The 15507-nt window shown below is 45.7% G+C and overlaps 1 protein-coding gene and 1 long non-coding RNA gene across 2 annotated transcripts in view; one reads left to right on the top strand and one right to left on the bottom strand.

Moving 5' to 3' along the window:
* Positions 1-7048, top strand: part of LOC129711450 (uncharacterized) — a 43928-nt gene extending 36880 nt beyond the window's left edge. The window contains exon 3 of the long non-coding RNA XR_008725850.1: positions 6848-7048. This is a non-coding gene — a long non-coding RNA (uncharacterized LOC129711450). The remainder of the gene's footprint in view (positions 1-6847) is intronic.
* Positions 1-15507, bottom strand: part of LOC129711449 (immunoglobulin superfamily member 21-like) — a 213714-nt gene that overhangs the window by 75679 nt on the left and 122528 nt on the right. The window lies entirely within an intron of this gene.

The raw sequence follows: 15507 nt of genomic DNA, 5'->3' as shown, positions 1-15507 counted from the left end.
ACCTGACTGTCACTTTGATAATAAAATATCATTCAGAATTTCAACTAGCATGCACATTTCCCTTGTCAGATTAGTTCATCATTATTCAGGGAGTAAATTGACATCCTCTTCATTTAAATGATCATTTTTATTTATAAGTCTTAATAAAATTAAATTGTCTTTTTAGCAAAATTAGAACCATCTCACATATCCTCGTTTTAATTAGTTTTTTCTTCTCCTGATTCAACACATGAATTAGTTTGAACAGATTGAGTTTCACTATGTAGATGTGTTAAGCATGGACACATAGAAACATAGAAATTAGGTGCAGGAGTAGGCCATTCGGCCCTTCGAGCCTGCACCAACTTCATTCTGCTCAATTGTCCAAGTCCAAGTCTGAATCCTAGGCTGGGAATCGAACATGTGAATCGTACGGGTATGGGATGGGCGATTAACATCGACACCTTTTACGAGGATGTTGCCGGGACACGCGGGCCTGAGCTACAGGGAGAGGTTGAGCAGGCTAGGGTTTTATTCCTTGGAGTGCAGGTGGATGAGGGGCGATCTTATAGAGGTGTATAAAATCATGAGTGGTACGGATAGGGTGATTGCGCAGAGTATTTTACCCAGAGTAGGGAAATCGAGAACCGGAGGACAAAGGTTTCAGATAACGGGGGAAAGATTTAATAGAAGCCTGAGGGGCAACTTTTTACAGAAAGGGTGGTGGATGTATGGAACGAGCTGCCGGAGGAGGTAGTTGAGGCAGGGACTATTGCCACATTTAGACAGGTACATGGATAGGACAGGTTTAGAGCAAGAGTTCCCAACCTATTCCGTCCCGTTTACCCCCGGCAACTTTAATAGCACATAACAATGTTATTTCACTTATTTATGAACAACGGTGGCCGATTGGGAAAGGGGGAGATGCAGTGAGACCTGGGTGTCATGGTACACCAGTCATTGAAGGTAGGCATGCAGGTGCAGCAGGCAGTAAAGAAAGCGAATGGTATGTTAGCTTTCATTGCAAAAGGATTTGAGTATAGGAGCAGAGAGGTTCTACTGCAGTTGTACAGGGTCTTGGTGAGACCACAACTGGAGTATTGCGTACAGTTTTGGTCTCCAAATCTGAGGAAGGACATTATTGCCATAGAGGGAGTGCAGAGACGGTTCACCAGACTGATTCCTGGGATGTCAGGACTGTCTTATGAAGAAAGACTGGATAGACTTGGTTTATACTCTCTAGAATTTAGAAGATTGAGAGGGGATCTTATAGAAACTTACAAAATTCTTAAGGGGTTGGACAGGCTAGATGCAGGAAGATTGTTCCCGATGTTAGGGAAGTCCAGGACAAGGGGTCACAGCCTAAGGATAAAGGGGAAATTCTTTAAAACCGAGATGAGAAGAAACTTTTTCACACAGAGAGTGGTGAATCTCTGGAACTCTCTGCCACAGAGGGTAGTTGAGGCCAGTTCATTGGCTATATTTAAGAGGGAGTTAGATGTGGCCCTTGTGGCTAAGGGGATCAGGGGGTATGGAGAGAAGGCAGGTACGGGATACTGAGTTGGATGATCAGCCATGATCATATTGAATGGCGGTGCAGGCTCGAAGGGCCGAATGGCCTACTCCTGCACCTAATTTCTATGTTTCTATGTTTCTAACTAATGATGAACAGATACCGGTCTACCAGACACAGTCAGTCAGTGAGAAACAATATGTACAAATCCAGAATCAACACATTTACCCCCTGGGTAGGTGTAATTATCCCCTGGGGGGTACATTTACCCCAGGTTGGGAACCCTTGGTTTAGAGGGATATGGGCCCAACGCAGGCAGGTGGGACAGTGTAGATGGGACATGTCGGCCGGTGTGGGCGAGCTACCTGTTACACCTGCGTATTAGCTTTTCTTTTAATCATGCATCTCAGACTTCTGTAACCTCTTGTTATTTAGAAAACATACAGCTGCTGAAATGGAAATTGTACATTTGTATCAATCCGAAATACAATTGGCAGAGATTTAACGACCGCATAGAAAAGTCCCACATTGATCGGGCTCCAGTATTTGGAGAATAATTTAGTATCTGCGTCATGTTTGCTGTGTTGTGGGTAATGTGTCTTCTACACATGAAGAAATTGGTGCAATAAGCTCACTGTTTAAAAACCCAACTCCACACAACACTACCCTATCTACTTGTTAAATTTCGACCATAAAATGGAGATAGATTTCTGCACAGCTCCACAGACTATCATTAGCCATCGAACGCTGACAGTATAGTCTCTACTGAAACATTAAAGAGCTGATTCAATTAGAACACTCGCGTTTTACTCTGGGGACACAGGTTAAATTTGTCTTAAGATGAAGGATACAAAATCATCTCATTCTGCTGGTTGTAAGATTGTTCTGTGAATCGATCCGGGCCAAAAGCTGCAATCACCGACCTTGAGGCCATTCATTCTGCAGCGTGCCACTGTGTCAAACATGCATAGGAAGGAACTGCAGATGCCGGTTTAAACCGAAGATAGACGCAAACTGCGAGACTAACTCAATGGATCAGGCAGCATCTCTGGAGAAAAGGAGTAGGTGACGTTTCGGGTCGAGACCAGTATTTGATATGGGGACAGATATGAAGAACAGGGTGGTGCAATGGCTGGGGATGTGCTTACACCTTGCTGGTATATTTGGTTGCAGTTATATACAACAAATACAGCACATACTTGGTATTAAGACCTAATTTGACATGGGAACCTCAGGTGGACTCCCTGAGGTAAGGATGTCTCACTGCCTGTTGTTTGGAGACAGACCAGGCTGCAGACCCTATTAATGTTACAATCAGTATTGGTATGAAGCAAGCTGACATCAAACCAATGGAGTGTGAAGCCATTGTTTTGTCCTGGATTGTCACCAGGCCAATCTAATGGGGTGACATCTGAGGTTTGGATCAGCCCACAAACCAATGGTCAGAAATGTATCGTCCATGTTCCTGAGGGATTAGATTAGACTAATCGTTGTACATGAGATAGAATCACAGCCATACAGTATGGAAACAGGCCCTTCAGCCCAACATGCCCTAGCTACACTAGCCCCACCTGCCTTAGTTGTAGGCTGTCCACTGTACCTCAGTACATGTGATAGTAAACTGCTGAAACTATTGTCTATTCTGAAGAATGGTCTGGACTCGACACGTCACCCACCCCATCTATCCATACTGCCTATCCCGCTGAGTTACTCCAGTACTTTTGTGCCTGTCTTCGGTTTAAACCAGCATCTGCAGTTCCTTCCTACAACTAATAGATACAGTGTTCATTTAGTGCGTTCTGATTTGTAATTATTGGTAGGTTGTCACGGAGGCACCACAGGATAATGTCCTAGTCTGTCAATGATGTGAGACACGCTGCAACAAGACATACTTGGCAGGTTAACTGTGCATATAAACCGTTACATCCACGGGACCCACAGTTGCTGCTGATGAATCACTGCATCTTGCAGCACAGAAACTGTCCAGACTTCTCAGACGAATAATGTCATGCTCTGTTGGCACTGTCAGGGTTACTCGTTTGGATACAAGGCTTGCACGATATCTTGCAGAGTCACGTTGTAAGGCAGAGTGAATTTTGGCAAGCTGCTCCAGGCTACACTTATCAGCACTGAGAGAGTAGCGATAGATGATTTTGATCTGTGCTTACAAATAACAGGACAGAGAGTTCTATTTTAATAGGATCCCATCACTTGCTTTCTTGAAGCTTGTATCATTCTGCCTCCGAACACCATTCCCTTACAGTAGAAATGGTTGCAGGAATTGGCCATTTGGCCATCGACGTGGGCAAGTTGGGCCGAAGGGGCCTGTTTCAACGCTGGAAACAGAGAAACATAGATACATAGAAAATAGGTGCAGGAGTAGAGGCCATTCGGCCCTTCGAGCCTGCACCGCCATTCAATATGATCATGGCTGATCATCCAACTCAGTATCCTGTACCTGCAATCTCTCCATACCCCCTGATCCCTTTAGCCACAAGGGCCACATCTAACTCCCTCTTAAATACAGCCAATGAACTGTGGCCTCAACTACCTTCTGTGGCAGAGAATTCCACAGATTCACCACTCTCTGTGTGAAAAATGTTTTCCTCATCTCGGTCCTAAAAGACTTCCCCCTTATCCTTAAACTGTGACCCTTTGTTCTGGACTTCCCCAACATCGGGAACAATCTTCCTGTATCTAGCCTGTCCAACCCCAACATCGGGAACAAAAAATCTTCAGCTGCATCTAGCCTGTCCAACCCCTTAACTGATCGGGGGCGGGGTGGGTTTTGTAAGCCCGAAGGCTGGGGGATGGGAGGATACAGCAAGGACCCCCCTGGGAGAATCGATGTTTCTAAAATTCTAGCGACTCTGTAACTATCTCAAGGCTTCCAAGTACTTAGCATGTTTCACTGAGAACTCATCTCATTCTCCTAAACTACCATAGGATGCCACAGGGACACCAGCCCCCCCCTATACCTCCTCCCTCGACTCAAGATTCACGAGTGTTTTATTGGTTATATGTACCAGATAGAACGATGACATTCTTATTTGCAGCAGCACAACAGAATATGTAAATACAGTACGCTGAAAACAATATGATACACGAGAGAGACACCACACACACAGACACAAACATATATAATATATATATATATACACACACATATACACATGTACTCAAAAAACAAACAATCGCAGTGCAATAATAATAACTATAATAATAATAATAGTCCACTATAGTTCAGAGCTTATTTGAGGTTTTAGTGTTTAATAGCCTGATGGCTGCAGGGAAGAAGCTGTTTCTGAACCTGGACGTTACCATTTTCAGGCTCCTGTACCTTCTTCCCAATGGGAGGGGCGAGATGAGTGTGTGGCCAGGATGGTGTGGGTCTCTGATGATGCTGGCTGCCTTTTTGAGGCAGCGACTGCGATATATTACTTCGATGGTGGGGAGGTCAGAGCCGGTGATGGACTGGGCAGCGGTCACAACCTTTTGCAGTCTTTTCCGCCCCTGGACATTCAAGTTGCCGATGCAACCAGTCAATATGCTCTCTACTGTACACTCTGTCCCAGGACCCCGACAGTCTTTCCAGGTGAGGCAGAGGTTCACTTGCACCTCCTCCAACCTCATCTACAGTATCTGCTGTTCCAGATGTGGACTCCTGTACATCAGCAAGACCAAGCGCAGGCTTGGCGATCGCTTTGCTGAACACCTCTGCTCAGTCCGCCTAAACCTACCTGATCTCCCGGTTGCTAAACACTTTAAGTCCCCCTCCCGTTCTGTCCCCACACTGACCGTTCTGTCCTGGGCCTCCTCCACTGTCAGAGTGAGGCCCAGCACACATTGGAGCAACAGCACCTCACATTGCGCTCGGGCAGCTCACACCCCAGCGGTATGAACATTGACTTCTCTAACTTTAAGGAACTCTTGCTTTCCCTCTCTCTCTCCCCCCCCCCCCACTTCCTGGTTCTCCGACCAGTCTGACTGTCCTCATTTGCATTTTATCTCTGTTTGCTTTGTTGTTTCCTTCTCCTAGCTAACAATGATCTATTCTACATTTCCCTTTATCTCCATCCCCTTTGTCTCCTTTTCACACCTTACACTTCCTTATCTCTGTAACTCCCTCTCCCCTGACTCTCAGTCTGAAGAAGGGTTTAGACCTGAGACATCACCCATTCCTTCTCTCCAGAGATGCTGCCCGTCCCACTGAGTTACTCCAGCATTTAGTGTCTACCATCGGATTCAGTCCCTGCTTGCTCAAACTCTCCTCAAATAGCAAACATGCCATCCCTGGAACCCGTCTGGTGAATCTTTGCTGCACTCTCTCCATGGACAATACATCCTTTTTCATGTAAGGAGGGCAAAACTGAACACCGATCCGAAACATCCTCTGTCCATCCCCTCCACAGATGCTGCCTGACCTGCTGTGTTTCTCTAGCATTTTTTTTTTGCTCACCATTTTGCTCACCAATATCAGAAGAAGGGTCCCGACTCGAAACGTCATGCATTATTTTTCTCTAGAGATGCTGCCTGACCCACTGAGTTACTCAGGCATTTATCATTGGTAGTGAATACATTGCAAACCACCCTTTACCAACCCACAAGAGCAATATAAACCCTGAACTGTTGGATAAATGCAAAATGAGACATTAATTTTCATCATAGAGGGAAATCATTCTTTGACTTTCTCTGATGAGATCCGATCAGAGTATCAGAGTAAGTCCATTTATGCTATTTTGTCAGTTAAATGAGTAGGAAATGCTTGCTTGACTTTTATGAAATCAATCCGTGACTCACAAACTTGATGCTCAGCTGGGTTTAGTAGTTTATATCCAACCACAATTTACTAGAACATTGTGATTGGAAGCAAACTAAACTCTGCTGAGCGCTCCATTGCGGTTCCCACAGCTTCTTTGTCAATGAAATGAAATCATATATTCTGCAAAATAACCACGCTTACTAATATCGAAGAAAACTGGCTCGAAATTAGACTTGACATTGCACAGAAAAGTGCATTGAGAGATACAAGGTCGAAACAGGCCTTTGGGCCCACTGAATCCCTGCCGGCCTTAAACCCCTCTTTATTTACCCCCCCACCCCATTTATTCACCTCACCGTTCTATCAAGTCTCCCAGATCCCACCAGCCATCTGCACACCCTCACCGCTCCAGAGACCCTGGTTCGATCCTGACTATGAATGCTGTAGTCAGGGTTGAGCCTGAGTCCCTGGCGCTGTGAGGCAGCAACTCTACCGTTGTGCCACCGTGCCGCCCCATGCTGCTGCACGCAGTCATCATGTTATCATGCGTACATCAGCTGACATCTTTGGCTCTCTCTCGCTCTTCTTCATAGGTCTATTGACTGCACACCTCCTCTTGATGGACTGTGAAGGAAGAGGTGATCACTGCCAGATCTTAGTAACTTCAACAGAGCCAACAGGCAGTGCACAGAACTCCAGAGACCTATCAGGTGATTACCCGTGTAAATCAGTATGTTAAACAACAACCAAAGATAGAGACAAAATGCTGGAGTAACTCAGTGGGTCAGGCAGCATCTCTGGAGAGAAGGAAAGGGGGACATTTTGGGTCAAGACCCTTCTTCAGACTGGAGTACAACCTCTGATGAAGGGACTTGACCCGAAATGTCACCTGTTCCTTTTCTCCAGAGACTGAGTAACTCCAGCACTCTGTGTCTGTCTTTGGAGTACGATCTATAGTTTTAGTATATTCATCACAAACAATGGGAAGGAGGAAAATCTGGCAGCAAACTGGCAAAGAGATGTGTTAAAGAGCCCCTGATGCAATATTGATGTGTGAGTCACTGTGACTGCCAGCCTCGTTTTTCATTGCCTGGCATGCAGGCAGAAGCAATAGTGCGTGGCTCCTTGGAGATTGCAGCACGGCTGGTACCTATCTCACAGGGCAAGATGCTGTACTGTCGGCCAGGCTGATTGGCCTGAACCTTGCAAAGGCACTGACCCACTTGCTGCAGGGCATTCGATTAGAACAGTCGATTTCATTGGTGTTGACTAAACACACTTGAGATTCTTTGGTTCCCATTTTCTAGATGCCCCTCCCCCCCCCCAGCTGTCACAGAGAGAGGTTGCAAGGGTCACCGTTTAAGAATAAGGGGAGGGCCATTTTCAGACTGAGATGAGGAAAATCTGTGGAACTTGTGAATCTGTGGAAATCTCTGTCACATAAGGCAGTGGGGGCCAATTCACTGGATGTTTTCAAGAGAGAGTTAGATGGAACTCTTAGGGCTAAAGGAATCAAGGGATATGAGGAAAAGGCAGGTACGGGATACTGAGTTGGATGATCAGCCATGATCATATTGAATGGCGGTGCTGGCTCGATGGGCCGAATGGCCTACTCCTGCACCTATGTTTCTATGTTTACATATTCACATATTCTGTTGTGCTGCAGCCAGTAGGAATTTCATTGTCACATCCGGGACACATGACAATAAAACGCTCTTGACTCTTGGAAACTGCGTATCTTACCATCACGTTTAGCATGGACATTGTGGGCCGAATGGCCTGTTCCTGTGTTGTACTGTTTTATGTTGTAGGCACATGATTTATCATCACAGTAAGTGGCACGATGCAGATTTCTCCCCCCCACCCCCATTAGATGAAGGTTGAACATAAGACTTTCTACGATTATCTCAGCCAACAGAGGCTGAATTTAAATTAAATCTCACAAATAATTTCTGACAACCAACCTCCCCCTCAAAGCAATCTGCAGGCTGTGTCTACCATCTCACGTTGTGGTGCCAAGGAATGTTGCTTCATTAGATGCTCCAGAAACACATACTTGGAGATCTGTCTGGTTGCCCCAGATGGTGTCCTGGTGGCGCGCTCTTTATGTTTGGCACAGCTTCTGTCAATCTGTGCCTTGCACAGCAGATGGACTGTCTGCACTGCTTTAGATAATACTGCTGGTTTACAGTGATTGCTGGTGCAAGGTAGCCCAGAGTACAACTGTAGATTGTGTTGTGTGATGGGATGCCTTAATCAATATGAGGATGGAGAGATTACACCACAGGCTGATAAAGTATGGGGCACGGTGGTAGAGTTGCTGCCTCACAGCGGCAGAGACCCGGGTCCCATCCTGACTACGGGTGCTGTCTGTACAGAGTTTGTACATTCTCCCTGTGACCGTGTGGGTTTTCTCCAGGCGCTCCGGTTTCCTCCCACACTCCAAAGATGTACAGGTTTTAGGTTAATTGGCTTCAGTAAAATCATAAATTGTCCGTAATGTGTGTGGGATAGTGCTAGTGTACGGGGATCACTGGTCGGCACGGACTCAGTGGGCCGAAGGGCCTGTTTCAGCGCTGTATCTCTAGAATAAAATGAAGTCTAAAAGAAGAAAACAAAGCCACCTTGAAGAACTGTAAAATGCTCATTGACTTTTTAAAATCTTTGGTCCCACGACTGCTCAAAGTGCAGAGGCAGCAGTTTGCAGAAGGTTGAAGCCATCAATTAGGAGCAGAGAGAGCCCATTCGTAAGTGGTGGAAGGAGTAGACCACCTTACTAAAGCCCAAGCACCTGCCTCCATGCACCTCCTTCCCAATGTGTGCAAGGAGCTATGGTTCCCACTTCAGCCTCATCAGCCATCTCAGTATCTACAAAGTGCTGGAGTAACTCAGCGGGTCAGGCAGCATCTCTACAGGTTAAGGATGGATGAGGTTTCACGATTGCACTCGAGTTGAAGCAAGTCACCCTCGATATCCCAGGCACCGCTTCAGAAGCCAGGACAATCAAGGCTGGGTGGAAGGCTGCCTGGATCCCAACTCTTCTGACTATTATAATGTGACAATATGAAGAAAGAGGGAGAAAGTAAGTCTCATTCGGTGACTTCCTCTCCCCAACCATCTCTGCTTCTGGGAAAATGCTGGACTGGACTTAGGAAAAATCAAACCCTCTCTCTCTCTCTGAACGTAAGAATATTTCCAGTGCCACCCCTCATTGGAACCCAAGGGAGGTTTCTTGTGCAGAAGAGAGAGGTGATCAATGCCAAGCTTATTGGAGTGTGTCTTTGTACTGCTTGAAGAAGGCAATGTTAGGCTCACTGAAAAATAGTTAACTTGGTTAAAACCACTAACCCCTTGTGTAAGAAGGAACTGCAGATGCTGGTTTAAACCGAAGATAGACACAAAATGCTGGAGTAACTCAGCGGGACAGGCAGCATCTCTGGAGAGAAGGAATAGGTGATGTTTTGGGTCGAGTCCCTTCTTCAGAAAACCTCTCTTTCCATTGATTTGGTTATGCGTCTCACAGGGAGTTGTGAGTCTGTGGAATTCTCTGCCTCAGATGGCGGTGGAGGCCGGTTCTCTGGATATTTTCAATAGAGAGCTAGATAGGGCTCTTAAAGATAGCGGGGTCAGGGGATATGGGGAGAAGGCAGGAACGGGGTACTGATTGAGGATGATCAGCCATGATCACATTGAATGGCGGTGCTGGCTCGAAGGGCTGAATGGCCTCTACTCCTGCACCTATTGTCTCTTGTCTATTGCGTCTTTAGTCCCAACACGTTGTCATGGCACAGTTTGCAAACAGCCACCTGTTGTACAACTCTGGTTATTTGAACAAACACATACTGTAGGTATCCATGATAATGGCTAATTACATTGATTTTCAAGTAATAACAGCTTGAAAAATCCTGCACTTCAGATAATCTTCTATTTTAAGGAAATGCCAGCAAGCGATCGTACAACAAAAAATTAAAAGTGTCATTAAAGTTTCCTGATAAGTAAACCTTGTGTTTAAGAGGTTGTTCAACAACAAGTTGTATTTATATCACACAACATGCACGAGGTCTCCGCAGGAGTCCTGTTTTGTAAATGTCACACTGGGATATAACCAGGCAAGGGAGCTTGTGTACAAAATCACGGATGTAATGCTGAGGCTCTGTAAGGCTCTGGGTCAGGCCGCATATGCGTACACAGTTTTGGTCTCCAAATCTGAGGAAGGACATTATTGCCATAGAGGGAGTGCAGAGAAGGTTCACCAGACTGATTCCTGGGATGTCAGGACTGTCTTATGAAGAAAGACTGGATAGACTTGGTTTATACTCTCTAGAATTTAGGAGATTGAGAGGGGATCTTATAGAAACTTACAAAATTCTTAAGGGGTTGGACAGGCTAGATGCAGGAAGATTGTTCCCGATGTTGGGGAAGTCCAGGACAAGGGGTCACAGCTTAAGGATAAGGGGGAAATCCTTTTAGGACCGAGATGAGAAAAACTTTTTTCACACAGAGAGTGGTGAATCTCTGGAATTCTCTGCCACAGAGGGTAGTTGAGGCCAGTTCAATGGCTATATTTAAGAGGGAGTTAGATGTGGCCCTTGTGGCTAAAGGGATCAGGGGGTATGGAGAGAATGCAGGTACAGGATACTGAGTTGGATGATCAGCCATGATCATATTGAATGGCGGTGCAGGCTCGAAGGGCCGAATGGCCTACTCCTGCACCTAATTTCTATGTTTCTATGTTTCTATGTGGAGTATTGTGAGCAGTTTTGGGCACCATATCCGAGGAAGGATGTGCTGGCCCCAGAGGAGGTCTGAGGAATGAGTTTGTTAACATATGATGAGCGTATGAACATATGATAACATATGATGGTACCCTGGGAGAAAGATTCTGACTGTCAACCTTATCTATCCCTCTCATAATTTTACATAGGTTTATCAGGTCTCCTCTCAGCCTCTCCTTGCAGCTCATATCCACTATCCTCTGATTCCACTAGAAAATAACTGATTTTAGTTTAGCTTAGTTTGGAGATACAGCACTGAAACAGGCCCTTCGGCCCACCGGGTCTGTGCCAACTAGCGATCCCTGTACATTAACACAATCCTACACACACTCGGGACAGTTTACACATACACCAACCCAATTAACCTACAAACCTGTACGTCTTTGGAGTGCATGAGGAAGCCGAAGATCTCAGAGAAAACCCATGCAGGTCACGGGGAGAACATACGAACTCCATACAGACTGCACCCGTGGTCGGGATCGAAGCCAGGTCTCTGGCGTTGCAAGTGCTGTAAGGCAGCAACTCTACCGCTGCACCACCGTGCCACCCTTCATTTGCAGATGAAGCCCTCTGTGATAGCTGCACCACACAGCTGAATCTCTGGGCTTGCGTTGTCAAATATAATGGTATGCTGCAACTAAAGATCCAATTATAATCTTTACAAGACAATCATATTGGTATTAATAAACTTGTTGGCAAATTATGCAAATTGGACCTGACTAATGCTGCAAAATATAGCTGGTCAAAGCTATGTCAAACTTCAGAAGCCTCTGGTTAAATAAGAGATTAAACAGTTTTGCTTACAGCAGCAGATGCGGGAAAACTAGCAGGAAGATCAGTTAAAACATTTTCAAAATGAAACAGATAAATATCTGGTTGAAATGTGTAGCAATGATTGGGGATTATTGGCAAATCCCTGAAAATGAACATGTGGACCACTGTACACAATCAACCTGAGTCCGCTCATTGTCATTGCAAACATGGTAAACCCGCCTGCACTCAACTACTAGTTCCGGTTTTTAGTTTAGATATATAGCACGGAAACAGGCCCTTCAGCCCATCTATTTCGTTGTCTCTGTACTGTACACTGACAATGACAATTAAAATTGAATCTGAATCTGAATCTGAATCTAGTCCACACCGACCAGCGATCCCCACACACTAACACTATCCTACACACACATGGGGCAATTTACACATGCACCAACCCAATTAACCACAGTACAAACCTGGACGTCTTTGAAGTGCGGGGAGAAACCAAAGATCTCGGAGAAAACCCCACGCAGATCACAGGGAGAACGTGCAAACTCCGTACAGACAGCAGTCGGGATTGAGCCCGGGTCTCTGGAGCTGTGAGTGCTGTAAGGCCACAACTCTCCCGCTGCACCACCGCTACTCACTATTGCTACATACATTAACCAGGGCCTGGATATCACAGGTGGATCGTTACATTTAAACATGCCCTGCCACAATTTATGGGCAAGTGCATTGTGATTGCCAAGACCTGTGAACACTGGGCTACAGAAGGGGCCATTAAATAGAGTCATGCATAGACCTATACAGTCATTGACCCATAGAACCATAATGTCATAGACCATAGAGCACAGCAACAGGCCCTGTGGCCCAGATTGCCCACATCAACCAAGGTGCCCCACCTACACTAGTCCCATCAGTCCCTTTAAACCTTTCCTATCCATGTAGCTGTCCAAATGTTACTTAAATATTATAGTTTCTGCATTAATTACCTCCTCCAGCAGCTCATCCCATACACCCACTGCCCTCTATTTGAAAAGGTTGCACTCAGATTCCTATTAAATCTTTCCCCCTCTCATAAACCTGTGTCCTCTCTGGTTCTTGATCCCCCACTCTGGGAAAAAAACTGTATGCATTTACCCTATCAATTCCCCATCCAGATCTCATACATCTCTATAAGATCACCTCTCATACTCCCGCACTCCAAGGAATACAGTCAGCCTGCCCAACCTCTCCCTGTGGCTCAGGCCATCAGGTCCGGCCAACCATCCAATCGCCCGAGCTAGGTTTGGTGAAGAAAGGGTCTCAACCCAAAACGTCACCTCCAGAAATATTCTCCAGAAATGCTGCCTGACCCGCTGAGTTACTCCAGCACTCTGTGAAACGTCACCTATCCATGTTCTCCACAGATGCTGCCTGACCCGCTGAGTCACCCCAGCACTCTGTGTTCTTTAGTGTTGGTGATGGTAGGAATTAGTTGAATGAGTTTAAGTCTATGTTTGAGTTAGATTTCCCATGATGAAAGACATTAGTTTATGTAGTCATAGTGATACAGTGTGAAAACAGGCCCTTCGACCCAACTTGCCCATACTGACCAACATGTCCCAGCTACTCTAGTCCCACCTGCCCACGTTTGGTCCATATCCCTCCAAACCTGTCCTATCCATGTACCTGTCTAATTGTTTCTTAAAAGTTGCATTAGTCCCTGCCTCAGCTACCTCCTCCGGCAGCTCGTTCTATGCACCCATCCCACTTTATGTGATTAAGTTACCCCTCAGGTCCTTATTAAGTACTGTATTTCCCTCTTCACCTTAAACCTATGTCCCCTGGTTCTTGATTCACAGAAGAAAGGATCTCAACCTAAAATGTCACCTAGCCATCTTCTCCAGAGATGCTGCCTGACCTGCTGAGTTACTCCAGCACTTTGTGTATTTAAGTGTTGGTGGTGGTAGGAATGAGATGAATGAGTTTAAGACAATATTTGGGTTGATGCCCTGTGATGAAAGGCATCAGTTTTTGGAGTTCAAACATATGTCCTTCAGTCTTTGAGGATCAGTCTCTCAATAGTCAAAGCTGATAGGTTGACTTTCTTGGCTGTCCTAGTGGGATGTTCCATAACAACAAACGTGGCGTTCAAGTTCACGGCATGGATCCATCCAACAAATGATTTGGAAAGTTGATGTTTATATTCGCCCTAAAGAGACTGCGATTTGCCAGAACTAATCAAGAATAATCATTGTAAATAAGCTCTGTGAACAGTTTACTTTAGTTTAGTTTGCAGATACAGGCCCTTTGGCCCACCAAGTTCACACCGACCAGCGATCCCAGCACATTAACACTATCCTACACACACTAGGGACAGTTTACACTTATATCAAACCAATTAACCTGCAAACCTGTACGTCTTTGGAGTTTGGGAGGAAACTGAAGATCTCGGAGAAAACCCACGTGGTCACGGGGAGAACGTACAAACTCCGTACAGACAGCACCCGTAGTCAGGATCGAACAAGGGTCTTTGGTGCTGCAAGCGCTGTAAGGCAACAACTCGACCGCTGCGCCACCGTGCCGCCCGTTGCTGCAGAATGAGTTAGTTTTCAGAAAGAATTCTGGCCCAAGTATGCATTCAGTGTTGCAATCAGCCAGCAACATCCTGCTGCTCTCTGCTCTACGCTTTGATTGATGCCTGGTATAACTCAACAGGAAAGGTAATCTGGAAGACATAGCGTATCTGCTTTGTGAATAATTAATCAATCTGTGGAACACACATCCATTACAGTCAGGTCCTGTTGCAATTCAATGGCCGTAATCCCTCTGCAAACAATGTCATCTTGATAACAGTGCAGCATGCCAGAGATACATTTGAACCCGGGACCACAGAGATGTGAGTTGGACAATTCTGACATTTTTGTTTTGAAAATATCTTTAAGGGGGAGAGGAGTGATGAGGAATAAGGAGAAAGAAAAAACAGACAAGAATAAAGAGAAGAAGTGATTCGCTTTGCCAGTTTTGGGATGCAAGGACCTTACCAACAATCACACACTGACCTAGGTCCGGTTCACCATCGGGGAACTTGGCATCACGTTTAGCATGGGCATTGTGGGCAGAAGGGCCTCATCCTGGGCTGTACTGTTCTATGTTTTATTGGCAGAACCACATCATTAGCATCACCCCACAAAGTCTCGATTCAAGCGGTGCTAATTTAGCTTCCTGCTTTCCAATTAATGTATCCAAAATTTACCTCCAACCTTCTTTGAAGGTGTTGGGCAGATTTTCAATTCATCATCAACATCTGTCGGAAGGAACTGCAGACGCTGCTTGAAACTGAAGATAGACACAGAGTGCTGGAGTAACTCAGCGGGACAGGCAGCAGCATCTCTGGAGAGAAGGAATGGGTGACGTTTCGGGTCGAGACCCTTCAGAAACAGGAGTCGACCCTTCTTCAGAAGAATCTCGACCCAAAACATCACCCATTCCTTCTCGTTCAAGAAGGAACTCTAGATGCTGCCTGTCCCACTGAGCTTCTCTACCCATTCCTTCTCTCCAGAGATGCTGCCTGTCCCACTGAGTTACTTAAGCTTGTCCGCCACTTACAGCTTGGGATCTTCACAAAGATTGCACAATGCAAAATCACTGGCAAGGTAAGGAAAAGCAACGTCAAATAATTGTAGCTCGGTTTAGATGGGTGTGCTGTATTCTTTTATGCCTTGGGTGGATGTCTCAATACA

Source organism: Leucoraja erinacea, chromosome 30 (assembly GCF_028641065.1).
Source record: "Leucoraja erinacea ecotype New England chromosome 30, Leri_hhj_1, whole genome shotgun sequence".
Taxonomy (NCBI): domain Eukaryota; kingdom Metazoa; phylum Chordata; class Chondrichthyes; order Rajiformes; family Rajidae; genus Leucoraja; species Leucoraja erinaceus.
Note: the sequence above shows the minus strand (reverse complement) of the source record. Positions and strands in the feature narration are given on the sequence as shown.